Here is a 19,307-nt window from a genome sequence, read left to right as displayed (position 1 = left end):
CAAAATTGAAATAAAAATATGCTTTATTCAAGTAGACTTTGACAAGCATTTTCGTAGCGTCATTTAACAGAACTGTACTGCACGTAAAGCCGCGACTAGTTCGGAATGTAGACTCTCAGAAGAACTGGCTAGAAGCAGTAATTACTCTTTTACAACATAATGGAACTAGATAAAAAAAAATCTTCGATAATTATTACATTGCCCAAACATGGCATGGCAATAAAATGGACCAAAACACATAGAGGCCGTCAGTAAAAAAAATATTACAAATCCACATTAGGTCATCTTACAAAACTATATTAAGTAAAACCACCGGCATATCAGAAAAATTGAGCTTCATATTACAAAGATGATCAATGGACGAAAAATACTACAGCTGTAAAAAACAGTACGTGAAACGATTGAAATCGAGAAACAAAAAAAAGTTTTAATCACAGACAGCATAGTTGAACCAACAACTTGGTACTGAATACTTTTCACAAAATTAGAGTTGCTTGAAAAACGATCGCTCGCTCCAATATAAAATATAGCGAGATAAAATAAAAACGGTATCATCGCGATTGAAAACCAAATATAACGGAATAACTTATCACGAAAGTGTACAATACTTACCGTGTATTTTAATATCAATATAATAGAATGCCTTTTATTTCTCGCATAAATTATGATTTACTTTAAAATTATAATATAAGATAACAATGTGCTTAAATAATCTAGTAATGGGTATAATGTTAACTGGATTGATTAATTGTATCCAATAAATGTAATGGTTTCAATGTACGCAGGCATGTAAAAACCATTTTTATGTGACGATGAAGGCCTCCTCTAGACTTTTCCATCTGTCATTCAATTTTTACCAGATATTTTATAATTTCGTTTTCCCAATCAGTTGTTGGTCTTCCTCTGTTTTTAATACCAGCAGGCCCCCCCACTAAGGTCAGTCTGGCTACATGGCCTGCCCAGCGCAACTGTAACTTTTGTGAGAAATCAAGTGCATCTGCAACTTTGGTATTTTCATGTGCACTTTTTTGTGTTTTTCTCACAATATTAACGTTTCATTTATACTTCGTTGGTTTGAAGGGTGAACTAGTGTGACTTATGTTATGTCCATTGTGCCTACTGCCAATACGATACGATACGATACATTGGCAATGCAAGGAGTTTCTTACAGCGCCATTGCCTCTGGGCGGTGGTGACCACATACCGTTAAGTGGCCCGTTTGCTCGCCCTAACTATATCATAAAAATGGCAGGAATATTCGACACGTGGTTCGACAATGAGACTATATAATCAGTGTCTTATATATTTGTCGCAATACCATTAGCAAACACTATTTTTTAAAATAAATACACGTCCAAATGCATACACTTGTTTAACTCATATAAGATACTGTAACATTTCTCGTGGCGTGGAGCACAAAATTGGTTGCTTGGTTATAATTAGTGGTAGGTACCATCCAAGCAGAAATATTTAGTATTGTATGTATTTAAGGGATACATTCAATTCCCAAGGTTGATAGTGTGTTGGTTATGTAAGAAATGGTTCAAATATCACCCGGCCCAATGCCAATGGGCAGTTGTGTTTGTTTTATACGCCTGCTTTATACAGATAACGAGTGTTTACTTATTTGTGTCATTGATTGATGTTTATGGTCATTACTCTGTTCCTTCAAAGCGTGATAGCTTGTAACTTTACTTGAAGGGTACGAACGGTATAAAATACATAATATGTTTTTACACTTAGTCCGGAAAGGGAATTTGTGTTTATGACAGTGCATATATGTACATAAAAAAATAACAGTCTGTAAAATTCCCACTGTTGTGATAAGGCCTCTTCTTCCATTAAATGAGGTTTGGAACGTATTCCACCACGCTGTTCCAATGCGGTTTGGTGGAATGCACATCTGGCAGAATTTCAATGAAATTAGACACATGCAGGTTTCCTCGCGATGTTTTCCTTCGCCGCCGAGCACGAATTGAATTATAAACACAAATTAAGCACATATATATAGTGGTGCTTGCCTGGGTTTGGAACCGCGTTCGGTTAAGATGCTAGAACGCGTGCACCACTGGACCATCTCGATTTTTTTCGCTTTGCACATTTAACATGGTGGTTATTTATAACCTCTGTTTAATTGTTTTTATAAATCAGAAGAAAAATATTAGAGTTCCATTGTTACTTTTTTTTAAATAATTTTTGACTTTTTTTGAAATAAGGTAAAAAACATGATAACTTAAAAAATTGTTAACTTATGTAGTATGCATATGTGGGTTCAAATTATTGTCGGTCACCTCTATCACCTCCTAACGGGAACCCTGTATAACGGTTTTCTTTTTTAATGTTAATAGCGTAATCATTCTTAAAGATATATAATAAAGAAAAACATCTTAGCTTAAATATAAAAAAAAGATTAAACTGACTGGACTTGTAAGTTACCAATCAGTCACATTGACTGGCAGTTTCTGAGATCCTTGGGCTTAACCATCTATCTGTTGTGCTTTCACGGCAAAATGATTAAGCCAAATGTAATTGATAAAATTTAGAACTAATCAAGCTTATACTTCAAGGAAGGATACATAATACATTTTTAAAACCTAAATTCTACGACCTAACATAATTTAACAGCACTCGCAACTTTGCCCTTGTGTTAGGAATAAGTGTGATACGAGTAAACTATATTTCTTCATATTTCGTATTTCTCATTGATTAATATCATTATGAGTCTATTATGATATCATGAAGAGTCGAGATGGCCCAGTGGTTGGAACGCGTGCATCTTAACCGATGATTGCGGGTTCAAACCCAGGCAAGCACCGCCGATTCATGTGCTTAATTTGTTTTTATAATTCATCTAGTGCTCAGCGGTGAAGGAAAACTTCGTGAGGAAACCTACATGTGACAAATTTCATAGAAATTCTGCCACATGTGTATTCCACCAACCCGCATTGGAACAACGTGGTGGAATATGGTCCAAAACTTCTCCTCAAAGGGAGAGGAGGCCTTTAGCCCAGCAGTATAATTTACAGGCTGTTGTTGTTGTTGTTGTTGTAATATCATTATTGTATTATTTTTTATCTTGATTTTTAGTACAATAACTGCACACAAGAACTACTTTATAATAAAATCGCGTATTTCTTCGTGCAAAACCAATTCTCCGTCCAAATGTGAATTTAACGATCAAAGCACTGTTCCTTTTCATTTCTTTTAATGATCTACAGTTCCTTGAAATAATTGCAACGATTTTCAGAATTCAATGCTTTATGCTATACGAGCATTTCATTTTTTGTAATGTTTTTTTTTTTAATTAATGTAATACTACATGTGGCTCGTGGTGACATCTGAGTTGCCTACTCGTTTCATACTCATATTGAACATGATGACTAGATTCAGGTAAGGAGAATTCCTCGCTTTATAATCTATGTAGAGAATAGCCGCCATGCCCAAAGTCAGTCAGTCAGTCAGTTAAATATAATTAAGATGAAAGCGTTTAAATAGAGGTTATGGAATAAATTTAAAAATGATTAGTGGTTTTCCAATTATTTTTTGTTGTAGTTGAATGACATTGTACGGTCTGGGTGCCACATACTCGACCATATCCTATCACAGCAGTAAGCATCAATATTTAGTTATTGTATGTAGACAAGGGACATAACTCCTCAATTCCAAATATTGATGCATTGGTTAAGCTTTCACACGGTGCCAATGTCCAAGGGAGCTGGCTACTTACATATAAAAATGCAAGAAAGAAAAATAACTAATAATATGCTTAGTTATATAAAATGATAATACAAAAACTAACTATTACTAGCCTTCGTGTGGCATGAAATAAAAAGGGAAAAAATTAAACATAGGAACATTCTTCGCCAACTAATTGATGACTCTTAAAATCAATAGGTGCAATTGACGCACAAAAAAGAAAAACAAAATATATACATATATCCATGTTTTTCTAAAGTAGATTAATCCGCGTATCTACCCGCTTGTGTTATGTTAGTGACAAAAATTGAATGATTCAGGAACTTGTGTATAATCCTTTATTTCTGACAAAAAGTAGCTTATGACCGCTCTAGGGGCTATAAAATCTTTCAAAATATTTTCAGAAGCTTAGGTATCAAAACGTAACACAAAAATATACAGTTACTTGGTGGTAGGGCTTTGTGCAAGCTCGCCTTGGTAGGTATCACCCACTTATCAGATACTCAATCGCTAAACAACAGTACGCAGTATTGTTGTGTTCCGGTTTGAAGGGTGAGTGAGCCAGCGTAACTACACACAGGGGACATAACATCTTAGATCCCAAGGTCAGTGGAGCATTGACGATGTAAGGAATAGTTAATAATTCTTACAGCGTCATTGTCTATGGGTGACGGTGACCACTTACCATCAATCATCAATTCCACAAAAAAGTTGCATTTATAATGTTTATAGAGATATAAAAAATGTATAAGTTATCTCTAAGAGGCGACCTTACGATAAAACGAGTTGAGATAAATTAGTACCTATCACGGTCTTAAACAAGATACATTGGTTCCGTGTTGTCGCATGGAGTTAGATACGAGCCAGGTGTGGAACGCAAATCAATATCTGTTTGATTCGGATATAAATGTTTGTACGTTACAGAGTTTTTGATTCGTTATAAGTGCATATATTAGTAGTCTATTCTTTGTTTTATAGACCTTTTGTGAGTGAGATAATTAAGTTACATATTCTGGTACGTTTGTTTATTTACTATTATTTTTCGTATATAAAAACTACGCAAGGGTGCAATGCTGGTACTAAATATACTACATAATTTGTTTATTTACGACATCACATTAGAAACTTCTAAATGTATCAGTATTTATTTATATTGTTCATGTATTATATACAAAAATCTTCCTCTCGAATGAATCTATCTATTGTGAAAAAACCCGCATCAAATTTCAATGTGTTTTAAAGATCTAAGCATACATAGGGACAGACAGCGGTAAGCGACTTTATTTTAGATTATATTATTATAATAAAATAATGAATTATGATGCAAAGTCATTGTTCATATTGGGCATCGCTTGAGTTTGATGGGTTGTTTGGTATTTGGCATAAAAATGTCTATGTACCTCTCCGGGGTTTAACGTTACTACATAACAAATTTAATCATATTCAGTTATATGAGTACTGATAGTATATTATTATCATTACTTATCCCAAAAAGGAAACTTCTAGAATATTTTTAAATAAGACGTACTATATTTTTTATTTATTTTATTAATACCCGTCAATTAATGAGTTTATAATCGATAGCACACCTTGGGAATGAAACGATCGTCTCCTGGCTACTTCATTTCATTTAAATTGTTTATATGATATATAAGACAAAAAAACCGATGAGTGTCTTTCGCCATTTCTTTTCAGGTCAGAGTATTTTCTTTTCTGAACCGGTGGTACTGTTTCAATTGACCATCAATAAGAAAGTGTAATACTTCTATATCGAATAAAGAAATTTGAGTTTAAGTTTATCCACGTTAAACACGGGTAGAATAAAGATAGTACAGTTTTAAATACTTATACGATACAAGAATGTTACACACATACATAATCTACTGGCTTACGCGACGCACACCAGTAACGATCCTAGACGGCATGTTTCCTCCCTACATCCTCATCGATCATCGTCAAGTTCAATTTACATATAATCTTAATGAAATATTTATACACTGATACCTACCTCATTAATCACTTCGTCCAATGAAGAAAATCGAATTCGGAAGTATTTCAGTGTATAAACTTTGTTTTCTAGTATGTAGAAACGATCGCCTCCTGGCTATTTCATTTCATTTAAATTGTTTATATAATACATCAGATAAAAAAAAAGAAAACCCGCTGAGTTTCAGGGTATTTTCTTTTCCGAGCCGGTGGTACTGTTTCAATTGACTATCAATAAGAAAGTGTATTACTTCTATATTGAATAAAGCACTTTGAGATTGAGCTGAGTTTTTAGTGATATGTCTGCTCACAGACACGAATGTTTGTATAATTAATGAACTGCTGTGATCTAATATAGTACAACATACGAAATTAACAGCATTAAATTTCCCACTGCTGAACTATGGTAAGGTTAAACAGGTGTAACTAAGGTTTGGGACATATTGGGTTGGTGGATACATATGCGGCAGACTTACGTTGAAATTAGTCACTGCAGATTTTTCTTCACCGCCGAGCACGAGATGAATTATAAACACAAATAAACAGATGAATATTCAGTAGTGCTTACCTGGGTTGAACCCGCAATCATAGGTTAAGATGCACGCGTTCTAACCACAGGACCATTTAGACTACTTTTTGAATAAATTAGTCATGGGGGATAATGTTTTATATACCCGACCTGGTGATTACCCTAAACGTATGGCATATAATAAGTTTAGTTCCTGGACTTTCACCAAAAAATTGTCTAAGTAGATACGGTACACGCAACACGAAAGTAATGATACCATTATATATATTTCTTGTTAATGTTTTAACTAGTTTCGTTTATAACATGATTACATTTAGTGCTTAAATATATACAAATATGAATTAAAAGTAGTTACTGTATTAATTTTAACCGCGTGGAATGATAGCAAGAATGCTTTTCTTTGAATTTCCCCATTGAATCGCTATTCCGATCCTCTGGGTTAAAAACGAACCAGCCCTCATGTCACTATTGGAGGACTATGGGATTGTGTATCCAGCGCCTATGTACGAAGTTTTCATGTGTTTCAGTGACCGGTTATCAAGTGCCAAATATGTAGAGCAAATATTTAAATTAATTTCCTTATAATCTTTTACTAACATAGTTTTATATATGACTTCTATTCCCCTTAATACTATAAGAACTACAGCCTGAAAGAAAGAAATTATTTGACTAACCGATCTCAAAAATTGTTACTGGAGATGTGTTCGTCTGGAAGAGAATTGTTTTTTTTTTAAATTACTCAAAAATAGCTACATCGATATTAGACTGTTTATACTACAAATGGTATAAAAATATATTATTATTAAAAAAAATGTCGAGTGATATTTAAACATATTAATAAAATATAAAGTACATTGAAGTTTAAATATCGTTCTTAAAAAACTGGAAAAACAATGATGTTATGTGGTCATCGATGTATGATTTACATTGCATTTTTATTATATTTATATATGGAATGCTCGTTTTGACTATTCGAATTACGAATTTATCCAATTTTAGTTCTTAGTTATAAAATGGCCACAAGAAATTATAATACTGGCCATTGTTATAGTTTCCTGCTTTGGAAGCACGTAAAGACTTTGATCCTGCACCTTATCTCTTCCCGGTCGAGTCGGTTGACCTTTTGTACTTGCACACATATGTGCTATAAAACCTCCTCTGCAGACAACTGCGCCAAATAATCTTAGAACCTAGAATTATTTGGCTAGAGATAGCACATGTGATCAGCAGGGGCCAGGGACAGCAGGTTATTATGTTTAGTAGTTTTTATTTCTGTAAGAAGGTCAAGCAAATGTATACGTTTAAATGTTTATGTTTGTATGTCCATGAATGTACATAGATTAAGCTGCTATATCAAAGAGTATATGCTGAGATTAATCCTCAATTGCTCGGAAATCTCAGGTCCCTTAAAAATGTGACCCAAAAATTGTGTCTTTTGAATTAGTACAAATATTATTTTGAGGTTGTCCTAATAAAAAAATACGTGTGCATTACGAGAAGCCCACAGAAGTGATAAAATGAACCTAATCACTGTCGAATGCGTAAAAGAAAAGAAAGCCAGTCGTTTTGGCGCCGTAACGCGTTACGTAACGAAGCGGTCCTCCCGTAAGAAGTTATCATTTCAATAAAAGATTTTACAAAAATATTATACTAGTTAAATATTCAAAACGAGTTTAACTTAGTACTTTTTTAAATTGTGATAAAAAGGGTTACAAATTTGACTGCGTTATTCTGTATGAAGTCACTTTGTGTCCCAATCGTGAAATGTTGAGGGCCGCTTTACTATGATAAGCTATTTATGCTAGCTGTTAAAATCAAATCAAATAAACTTTATTCAAGTAGGCATTTACAAGCACTTTTGAATCGTCATTTTACAATTAAGTGAAGCTACCACCGGTCTGGAAAGTAGATTCTACCGAGAAGAAACGACAAGAAACTAAGTAGTTACTCTTTTTCAACATTTAAAAAATAGAAAGTCTTGTTTGTTAATACAATTATTTAAATTAATACATCCTGCTTGGAAGTCAACAGGTATTAACTCCACGCTTTTTTATCATCTATAAAATCTTTTGTATCGAATAATGTATTTTTTTAACAATGTGTTATTATTATTGATGCTCGTATATAGTCAGTATCATCAATCAATATGAAATATCTCATTTTAATATTTCATCGTCATTTAAGTCTATCAAGAGAGCTATCATGTACGAGCTTGTACTCGTTGGTAGGGCTTTGTGCTAGCCATAGGAACCTCACCTACTCTAACGCTTACTCACACTCTCCCTCCTAGTAGCAATAATTATTGTATTGTTGTATTCCCGTTTGAGGGGTGAGTAAGCAAGTACAGTACAGTAGTACAGGAATTATTGAGATTACACCTTAGTTTTCAAGTTAAGTGGCGCAATCTAAGTGCACCCTCGCATTAGTTTTAGTTGGTCATTAAGAATAAATTGACCGCGCGATCTGGCCTCGCATCACTGTAAAGGCAGCTAAGTACTCGTAAATCAAAATAGAAACGACGTAAGTCGAGACATATTAACTTCGTTTTTTCTTGACCACTGAATGCCGCATATTGAAACAGTTGACGTACGCTTGAGGAATAGCCTCAAAACACAAATTGAAATAAGTCATAAGTCGAGGATTGCTTGTATTATAAGGACTATTTAAAATGTAATTACCACAGTAGTGTATCTTGTGACTTTTTGTAAGAGAGATACGTAATTTGTACATTTTAACAGAGTTACTGTAGTTGCAAATAAGTTTAAACAGTGGCTTTTCCAGAGGAAGTGTTACCAACCCAAGGTATTTGTCTCAATACTACAAAGCCAGGGGAAACGAAAGATTAAACCCCGAACGCAAAGCTTTAATTAAAACATTTATATGACCTATATTATTTCAAAAATACATAACGATAGCGCGATTTAATCTAGTACTCTCTAGTTTAAAATATAACAATTAACATATTTTTAATAAGCTAAGTTAGACAGTATTCATTTGTAAAACTTCGTTACGTACTTAATATTTTAAATTTATCGAACGATTTAATATCTTCATTATAATATGCATTGTGGTTGTCAATGTCACGACACAGCGAAGAACCTTAACTGTACTTAAATGCTGATAAAGAAGGTCGCAATATATTATGCAGGTGGCTTGCCTTGAATAATAAAACGAGTGATTGTGGGGGTCAGGCTGACTCCACGTGCAGGCAATCGCTTCTACAGAAAGCATTAGACGTTTCATGAGAATTAACAGCTTAGTGTCCCTCCGAGGGCGAAATAAAACGGAGAATTAACTTTGAGCGAATTGAACTATTCCTCTGCGTACTGGACTCGTCTTGAAATTGCTTTAACATACTTTACGATATTTTGTTTCAGGAACAATGATGCGATGAATTGTTAAATATCAATTAATAACGGCCCATCACGGGTGCGCACGGCTGGACACAAGTTTGTTGCTTCTTTCCTATATGTTTAACAATTGTCGTTCTATTTCAACTTATTTACACAAACAACAACAACAACAACAGCCTGTAAATTCTAACTGCTGGGCTAAAGGCCTCCTCTATATCACTATTTAGTCTTAAATTTGAATGTGTTTTTATTAAAAATCAATCATTCTTCAATTTCTTTAACTAAAATAGCGTTAAAATTTGACGTGTAATATTATTTAAAGCACCGTGGTAGCCGGCAAACGGCATATTGTTCACTTGTGCTGTCAATAATTTCACCTTCTTACAAATGTCTATAAACAACAAAAACCTTACTACCTTAATCTATATATTTATAACATCAGAATTATCGAATATCAACAACTGCAAACTATAATCAGATGAATTTTGATTTCTTTTTCTTCGAGCTTTCTTATTTTTCATAAAGAATTTCTATGCAAAGTTTGATCGCGTTAGACCAATTTAGGATGTACGTTTACAATCAGTTGTTTTAAAATTTCAAGAAATAGATTTATTATTAAATAAAATCAATAACTATTTTGAACTGATTACATTGATCTTTTATATTTTTTTCTTTTAAGCGTATATATTCTGCTCGAATTGACTTTGAAATCGATAACATAATAATATTTATGAGAAATAATGTTGTTATGTTTTAATTTCAAAGAAGGCGTTCAAGCTGTTGTGACTTGAAATGTTGTGCAGCAACAAATTTAAGTCGCTTCCATTCTATGTGTTTCCTCAGAAAACATTGGAACTTTCCATAAAATATTATTCGTGTTTGCTCGCCAACCCCATTAAACAGGCGACCTTCCAAAAAGTTTTTATATCACCACTAAAAAGATAGGTAAAAAGATAAATTCGATTCAAATATCAAGAGCGTTTGTAGAAACAAAGGGCGTAGTGTCCTTGATGCGAGTGATATATGAAAACAGTATTGTCCTTCACCTTACATACCGAAGGTCACGAACTTGAGCCCTATACGAAATTGCTTATAATATCTATACATATAATAAAATTGAAGCGTCTGTTTGTAATATCCAAATATCCACTTTTTACTTAATGCATATTTATGTATACTCGTTTATACATTTACCAAAGTAACATTTCTGTTTGTTCTGGCTAATCTCTGATACGGCTGCACCGATTTTGATGGAACTTTAACTGGCAGAAGCTGATCGAATAATTGCAGTCACCGACACATACAATAAAAACAAAGAAGTTTTTTTTTTAATTAATATTTACGCAACATTGTTATAGGTATATTAATTTTTTTAATAATATGTCGGCAGCAAAAAATTAAAAAAAAATCAAAAACGAAACTACGTCTATACCAAATTTCATCAAAATCGATTCAATAGTTTATACGTTATAAGGTGACAGTCAGGCTTACTTTCGTATTTATAATATTAGTATATATTTTTACTCTATATTAATATGACGACGTGGTACAAAAAAGAAAAGCTTGTCATTAAAATCTGCAGAGTTATTGTGTAAACAAACTCGAAAGACACCGCAGAGCACGAGCGTGAAATGAGAGAAGGTAATATGCGACATAAAATATAAAATTAGTAGAAAATTGATAAGATCATAAATTTTTATAAATAAAAAAAAACCGCCTTCAAAAATGAACTAAAAAGAAAAAAATAATCAGTTACATCCATAACCAATTTACGATTTTTTAATCACCTCTCAAAGTCGGTGCCTAGTGCCTACATTGCTAATATAGGTACCTACATAATACACAATACATACATACAAAAACTAAATCTATTTATTGTATAGATGACACCATTAGACAAACCTTACTATCGATACAAATTAAATGATTTCAATATAGGAATTTATTTACTTTGTTGGCACCGACTTCAAAAGGTGATTAAAAAATCGTAAATTGGTTATGGATGTAACTGATTATTTTTTTCTTTTTAGTTCATTTTTGAAGGCGGTTTTTTTTTATTTATAAAAATTTATTTACTGCTTTTCAGTGTTGTTTTGCTATTTATAATTACAATTGGTAGTGTTTGTCATTCACTTTATTATACTCAGTACATTTCGGCTTTCGACTCTAAACATAACCGAACGCCGTTTCAATACGATGTGGACTGCAACTCAAATTAAGCGTTACCTAAGTTACAATAGCCTAATGTTAACTGCTTATCGCCAATTAGACAATACCATTTTTTCCCGATGCAATGCCGTTAATCATTGAGGAGTTCTCCTGGTAGTCCACCATCAGCTAGACTTCATCATAGGCATGTTTACTAACATCAATTGCTTGACGACTATCTTAAAGAAATAGAACTAAACCCGTAAAATAGTTACTTACTACTAGGTTCTGATTACCAGTTGTGGTCTTCATCATCAGTTCCACTTCATCAAATTTCACTTTTCGTGAGCATATGACCAAGGCACTTCGAATAAAACCGAAATCACTATAGGTTTGCCTATAAAATTTGAGGAGTTCCCTCGATTTCTCCAGGATCCCATCATCAGATCCTGATCTCCTGACAATGGGACCACCTGTAAAACATGCCCTTTCAAACAAAAAAAGAATTGTCAAAATCGGCCCAGCCATCTTCGAGTAATTCGGTAACATACATAAAAAATAAAAAAAAAAAAAAAAAAAAAAGGCCCCGACGAATTGAGAACCTCCTCCTTTTTTTGAAGTCGGTTAAAAAATGGCGCATCGTCGTAAATCAAAATTTCACGAATGAGATACAAAATGAATTCCACTGCTGTTCTTAATATAACGAATATATTCTTTTCTAGTTACATTTAATGTTGGCTTCACAATTCAAAGATGATTATTATGTAACATAAACTTACGTACGGCGTCTACTGAATTTCTTCAGGGACCGTGATTCGATTCCGTACAAGTCAATTACCGGACAACAGGGCAGTTACCCGCAATAAAATGCTTGTGAAAATGCACCCACTAATCCAAAAAATAATTTCGACAAACGCTCTAAAGTTTACCAAAGAGTAAGTTCGTGAAAACTCGGAAGCAAACAAAACTATGAGTTTAGTTTCGCCGCGGAGGGCTCTCGACGTTGCACGGACAAATTGCACTCCAGCGGGAGAACGAACGAATATACGGGACGCTATACCGAATAAAAACGCTTTAAAGTTTTACAATTTATTTTAATATAAATAAGTTTCTCGGCGGTAAATTTTATAATTAGTTTTTTTTAAGTATACTATACGAATCTTTATTCAGTCGTAGTTTAACCATTAATTACAATGAATTAATTCATTAGAATTAATACGTCAAATAAGTTATTGTATGTATATCGATACACAGAAAATATTGATAGCGTGATTTACGTTTGCTAGACATGACGTTGCAATTATAATCAATTATTTCGTAGGTATTCAACATATACGTATAACATGGTTTTTTTTTATGGTATAGTTTGGCGGACGAGCATATAAGCCACCTGATGGTAATTGGTCACCATCATCCATAGATTATGACGCTGTAAGAAATATTAACAATTCCTTACATCGTCAATATGCCACCAACCATGATGTTATGTCCTTTGTGCCTGTAGTTACACACCCTTCAAACCGGAACACAACAATACTGAGTTCTGTTGTTTGGTGGTAGAATAACTGATGAGTGGGTGGTACCTACCCAGACGGGCTTGCACAAAGCCCAAAAAACAAAGTTATAATATCAAATAATTTACAGAATCAAATGTTTACAATGAAAGCGTCGTCAAGATCTACGTACGGACCGTTTATTACACACATCACTTTGTACGGTATTTTATTTCATGTTTTTTAATTCTTTTCATGTACAGTTTTAAGTTCGTGCTGTATTTGCTGTTTGTGAATGAGAGTACTATTTTTATTCTCTTTTATAAATCTTTTATCTGAATGTTTTTTATTTTTGTTTTATAAAATGATTAGCTAACCGCTCTATATAATTGTAAAAACAAACTACATTTGTATAACAAAAGTGTTGTAGTATAAGAGTCTTGATAAATCTAATTAAGTTTCTTTGAGGCATTATCTACATATTTTTGAAGTTGATAATATATTTGTGATGTACTTTTATTTGCTAGTTTTATGCTTACTCGTTTGGGTAGGTAGTTAGCATCCACTTATCAGATATTATGCCGATACAGCAATAATTTGTATTGTTCTTTTCTCATTCGAAAGCTGAGGAATAATTAATATTATTTACAGCGTCTTTGGGCAATGTTAACCAATTACCATAATCATTACATAGTATTAAACAAAGTCGCTCATCGCTGTCATTAGATTAGATCTTTAACATTAAACAATGGATTTTGATGCGGTTTTTTTACTAGATAAGTTAATTCAAGGGGCAGATTTATCACAACATAGTAGGAAACATTGACAGTCGTACGAAGCCGGGGCGGGTCGCTAGTACATAAATAAATCGTGATACATTTAGAAGTTATAAGAAATCAATTAAAAACCGATATACATAAGATTAGTCAAATTGACTTCAGTGTACAAAATAGCCTATCATAATTATAACTGGCTCTATCTTCAGCGCAGGCAAAGTTCCAATTGCTTGAGACAACTTAGGTCACGAAGCAATTTAACATTTAATAACTCAAATGGCTTAAACGCCAATCGATGTTTCGATATTTTCACCTTTACAACTATTTGAAGAGGTAAGAAGGTAGCATTCTAGCAGTGGGACATTTACACGTTGTTACTATTCTAATAATGGCCTACAACATGTATTTTGGCTATAAGGCCGAATATCCCAAGGTTATAGGTTCAAGTTATTGGGGTTTTTCTACAAAGAAACCTCATTAGCCGTCTGGAGTTCGAAAGTTAGAAGTGTTTACAGTTTTGTAAAGGAGGTTTCTTGATAGTGGATCCATTTATTATTATTATTTATTTAATTTTACAACATCTTCGAGCTCACAGTTGCCCGTGCCTTTTTTAAATTTTAGTGTAATACATTTTGGCGTTTTAAAGTTTATTTTACCGAAGCAGATCTTCGCTGGACATCATGCTAGTCGGTGACTTTAATGGCGCGTTTGTGTGCAGATGCACTTTAAGTCACCGGTTTGCGCTTGAAATTTTTCTAATGGCTTCGGGTTTCTATCAGAGTTTCTAAATATAAAGAGCACCCATGTTTATGCACTTACATGCCATTTTACGTGCCTGTATGCCTTTGGACATATCTGCCTTGTGTAGATGACTAGTTTCCCTTGAATAAGGCTGCCGAGGCCCAAGTCGGTCAATTATGAACAATGTATAGTAATTAGGTGTGTCATAATATGGTCATATTATTATATAAGACAGTATACAGCGATAATGAGCCACCTTTGTTCAATAATTCGCGGAAATATGTATTGTTTTTTGTTAGATATATGGAAATCAATATTTTTGAATTTATATAGTTAAATTATGTTTCTATTTATTATAAAATACATATTTTTAAGGAATTTTAAATAATATTAAACCCAAAAGGCTTAATAAGGCATGAAATTTTGTATTGACGTGACTCAATTATGGAATTAAATGTTTAGCGTGAAATATATTAATACAGAATAATATAATAGAATATTATAAAAAAAACCTTTTTTTGGATGTGATTTGGACATCTTGAATGTGCAAGCAAAAATATAAGTTATAGCGGAGAAGCATGTCCGAGCCCGTTTTTAAGAAACACGAGTGTCAGGGTTTCGATCTTTAACCATCTTCGGTGGTATGAAATAAAACTCAGGAAATAATCCTCTCTGGTTTATTCCAATATGAGGCGGTCCGATCGCTCCGACGGCTCGACCAAGCCTGTCGACACCGGCGGGCGCTTGATCTTTTATAACAAAAATAGGTGGGTAGACTTATTCACTCAACATAACAGCTGTTTACCAACACTAGAATATTTCAGACTAATTTAACATTTCACAATTCAATAAAAAATATTAATGTAACAATCAAACAGTTTTTAATTATTAAAATAACCATTTCTGGTCACGTGTTTTCTTAAATTCGTGGTTTCGCGCCGACAGTTATTTTCATATATCATACGTTTAAAAATTTCTTGCATGTTTTATAATATTAAGCAAAAAAGCGAAATATAACTACGTCAAAATTGTACGATAGGTGTAAATAATTTTTTTTTAAAAATAATTACGTTTACGCGATATTAATCCTTATGAACTGTATCATGTTAGTAGTGTAGTATCTACGTAATGTTACATTTTATTTAGAACACGTGTAGTCTATTTTTATTTGAATATCTTTCTGTTGACTCTTCACCCTCGTGGCTTCTATGTTCAGCCCTACTTCAGCGAGTGGCTCTTTTTATACAGTTGAAAAGATGACCAGGCTTAGGCAGATTAAACCGCAAATCAGACGACGTAACATTTCCAATCTAACTTATTGCAAATAGTACGAATAAATCCTTAGATAAGTCAGCAGTCTGATTAAAACTCTTTACATTTAATCTATTTCTAAAAGGAAAGTAAAATAAAGTAAAGTAACGGCTGGTAAATGTTCCACTGTTGGGCTAAAGTCTCCTTTCCTTTTGAGGAGAAAGTTTGGAGGTTATTTCACCACTCCACCCCAATGCGTGTTGTTGGATATACATGGGGTAGAATTTCGTTAAAATTTGACACATATAGGTTTCTTTTGAATGTTATCCTACACCGATGTGCACGAAAAGAATTATAAACAAGTTAAGCATATGGAAATTGGTGCTTGCCTGGGTTTGGTCTCGCGATCATCGGTCGGTAAAACGCTATGATCCACGGATACGTTTACCATAGGCGACATGGCACAGAGCGGTTATGTATACTTAGGAGTGGTTGCCAAGTCGTCTAAAAATGAATTTATTGCTAACTTCACACTCCCTTACGAAGTAGTATTTTCTTCACGTGATACTATATACGTGCATATAAAATAAAAAATATATATTTATTTTTTCTTAATGCCTATCTGACTATATATAAAAGCCATTGTGCTAAAAAATTATACCAATATTTGCGTTAAATTTTTGTTATTTTTATATTTAGAATAGTTTGTATGTGTGAATTTCTCGTTCTCTCATGTTACCAATAAATTGCGTTCATTAAATACAAATGAACATTATCTGTGACAATTTATAATATTTATGATTTTCCTTAAGAGCGAACTATATCTTTTTTTTTAATTTTGCATTATACAATAGGCAAAGATGAATCAATGCAAATCATCGATATTATTTTTAATTTAATAATCTTCAATACTATACAGCTGTATGGTTCGTTTTGAAAATGGAACACACAAAGATGCAGCATCAGTTGTTGTCAAACTATTCATGTTTCAGTGTCAAGCACCTCTCTTGTGAATCACCTCTCCCGGGACACCGCACGCAACGTTTGTTCAACTTCACTTTGAGAGTAGACCTTGACGTAACCATAGCTTTGTAGGGAGAGAACGTATAAAGTATTCCATTGGTTGTTATGGACTTATACTTCAAAGAAGTGCGAAGGGAACGCTTGTTTAGCGATGCCTTTTGTTCTTATATAATGTATTCCTTGTTATTCTATTTTGTTGTGTTTTTGATGTAAAATTTCTTTAATAATAGTTATATGTATATAGTACGACACAACTTAGATGTAGCATCGACAAATGTAATAACTTGTAATATCATATGACTTAATATATTTGTCAATTTGACACGTCGATTTACATGCACTTGCTTTCTCTGACTCGTGAATCTATAGCGACGAATAGCGTCGAATGGCGCGATAGGGAGCTATTTCTATTGGTTGTGTAAATCGGCATTAATCGGTTTTATTTTCATTCCATTGCATTTTCCGATGCTACATCTAATTTGTGTCATACTATACGTAAATTTTGTAAATTTGTAAAATACAAATGGAACGACTTTACTTTCTTAAATACAATTGAGGTTAAGAATTGCTTTATGGAAAATAAATTAGTTAAGTTCTGTTTCAATCCCTTGATCCACCATTCAATCATTGACCATTGAGGCAGTCAAATATAAACCATTTACTATCATGTATAATATAACGTTGTATACGTCAATGCGTTGTGATGGTGACATCCCAATTTGACGGTCTGCAAAACAATTAAAATAATCGATTCTAATTATGGCGCAATGAAATCTCAGTTATAGGATTTTTGCAATGTGTACACACCTTAATATTGAAAATTTTACCAAACCGATGGTATCTTAACGAGCGTATTCACCAAATCATATCTGTAATACATTGTATATTATATGTACTGTCGTATATGTATGTTTGCCTCCAATCTGCAAGCACTCAGCTGATTGGTTGCAGTCGGTCAGCGGTAAATGGAACATAAACTTAGAACTGAAGTGGTGTATTGTTGAAAAGGTTGAACGTGCTCTGTGTATAAAGAATTTTATTTCGGTTTCTACTTCTTTATAATATACATTTAATGTACAAGCTGAGGTGAAATAAAATCTCGAAATATTCCTGATACTGTATTTCAAACAACAACAACAGCCTGTAAATTCTCACTGCTGGGATAAAGGCCTCCTCTCCTTTTGAGGAGAAGGTTTGGAACATATTCCACCACGCTTTTCCAATGCGGGTTGGTGGAATGCACATGTGGCAGAATTTCGATGAAATTAGACTCATGCAGGTTTCCTCACGACGTTTTCCTTCACCGCTGAGCACGAGATGAATTATAAAGACAAATTAAGCACATGAATCAGCGGTGCTTGCCTGGGTTTGAACCCGCAATTCGCGTTCTAACCACTGGGCCATCTCGACTCTCGACTGTATTTCCACGTGTTTAATTTTTGTTTGTGGGTTGATTGACTATCTATACTATTATTAAAATGTGAAAGTAATTCTGTATGTCTGTCGCTTCATTTCAAACCAATGAACCGAATTTGGTGATATTTGGTATGAAGCAAACTTGAACTCTAAGGACAATGTATTTTCCTTAAAAAATGACAATGAAACCCCTAAAACACGAGCGAAATCGCGGGCGACAACTAGTATTTTATAAGATGTCAGCATGTTTACAACCAAGCTGTAATGTTCAATATTGTTTTCTCGATTGAGGGATGAGTGTGCTAGTGAAAGTTCGCAAACGTTGGACGTGCATTGGTGATACATCGCCAATATTCGGGAATGGTCACTTTTTTTCACAGCACCAATGTCTTAGCGCCGTGTTTGTAACTTGACTATTACATAAAAGTTTTTTTTTAAGTATTTGTGTTATTGTTACAGGTGGTCTATAAAAGGATGTGAAGAGTTTTACTCGATCGCTGCTCATGCGACGCCAGCATTGGTCATGGCGTTCACGAGATAGTGTCAGGTGACTATCATTTCATTATATATTTATAACAACAGTAAAATATATAATAAAAAAAATATTTAGCACTAGTGGCCAGTCTCGACTTAGTACGGAACAAATTAATAGAAAGCTACTCCATTAAAATTAAAAATTTGCAGGGCTGATTTTAGGTTTTCGGACATCATCAATAAGCGATATCATTGGTAAAGAGGCTTGAGTAAAATGTTATGCGTTATGGTTTCGACAAACATAGCGTTTCGTAGTCGGGCAAGTTTATATCAGAACTTAAGAAGTACATTATTGAGGTCGACATATGTGGAGCGCAATGGTGTTGTATTATATCACTGTACATACGTGTTCGTAGTGTCA

General features: G+C 33.6%; 1 protein-coding gene across 2 annotated transcripts in view; it reads left to right on the top strand.

Moving 5' to 3' along the window:
• LOC124538744 (acetylcholinesterase-like) overlaps window positions 1-19,307 on the top strand; it is a 66,470-nt gene that overhangs the window by 26,455 nt on the left and 20,708 nt on the right. The window contains exons 1-2 of one of the 2 annotated variants that reach the window (XM_047115934.1): window positions 4,520-4,711; window positions 18,872-18,959. The gene's annotated coding sequence lies outside the window, so the exon portion shown is untranslated. Of the gene's footprint in view, window positions 1-4,519; window positions 4,712-18,871; window positions 18,960-19,307 lie in introns of those variants that run through there. The other variant, XM_047115926.1, reaches the window with a different exon arrangement.

This window comes from Vanessa cardui, chromosome 2 (genome assembly GCF_905220365.1).
Source record: "Vanessa cardui chromosome 2, ilVanCard2.1, whole genome shotgun sequence".
NCBI lineage: Eukaryota > Metazoa > Arthropoda > Insecta > Lepidoptera > Nymphalidae > Vanessa > Vanessa cardui.
The sequence above is the reverse complement of the archived record's forward strand: the minus strand, read 5'-3'. Positions and strand labels throughout refer to the sequence as shown.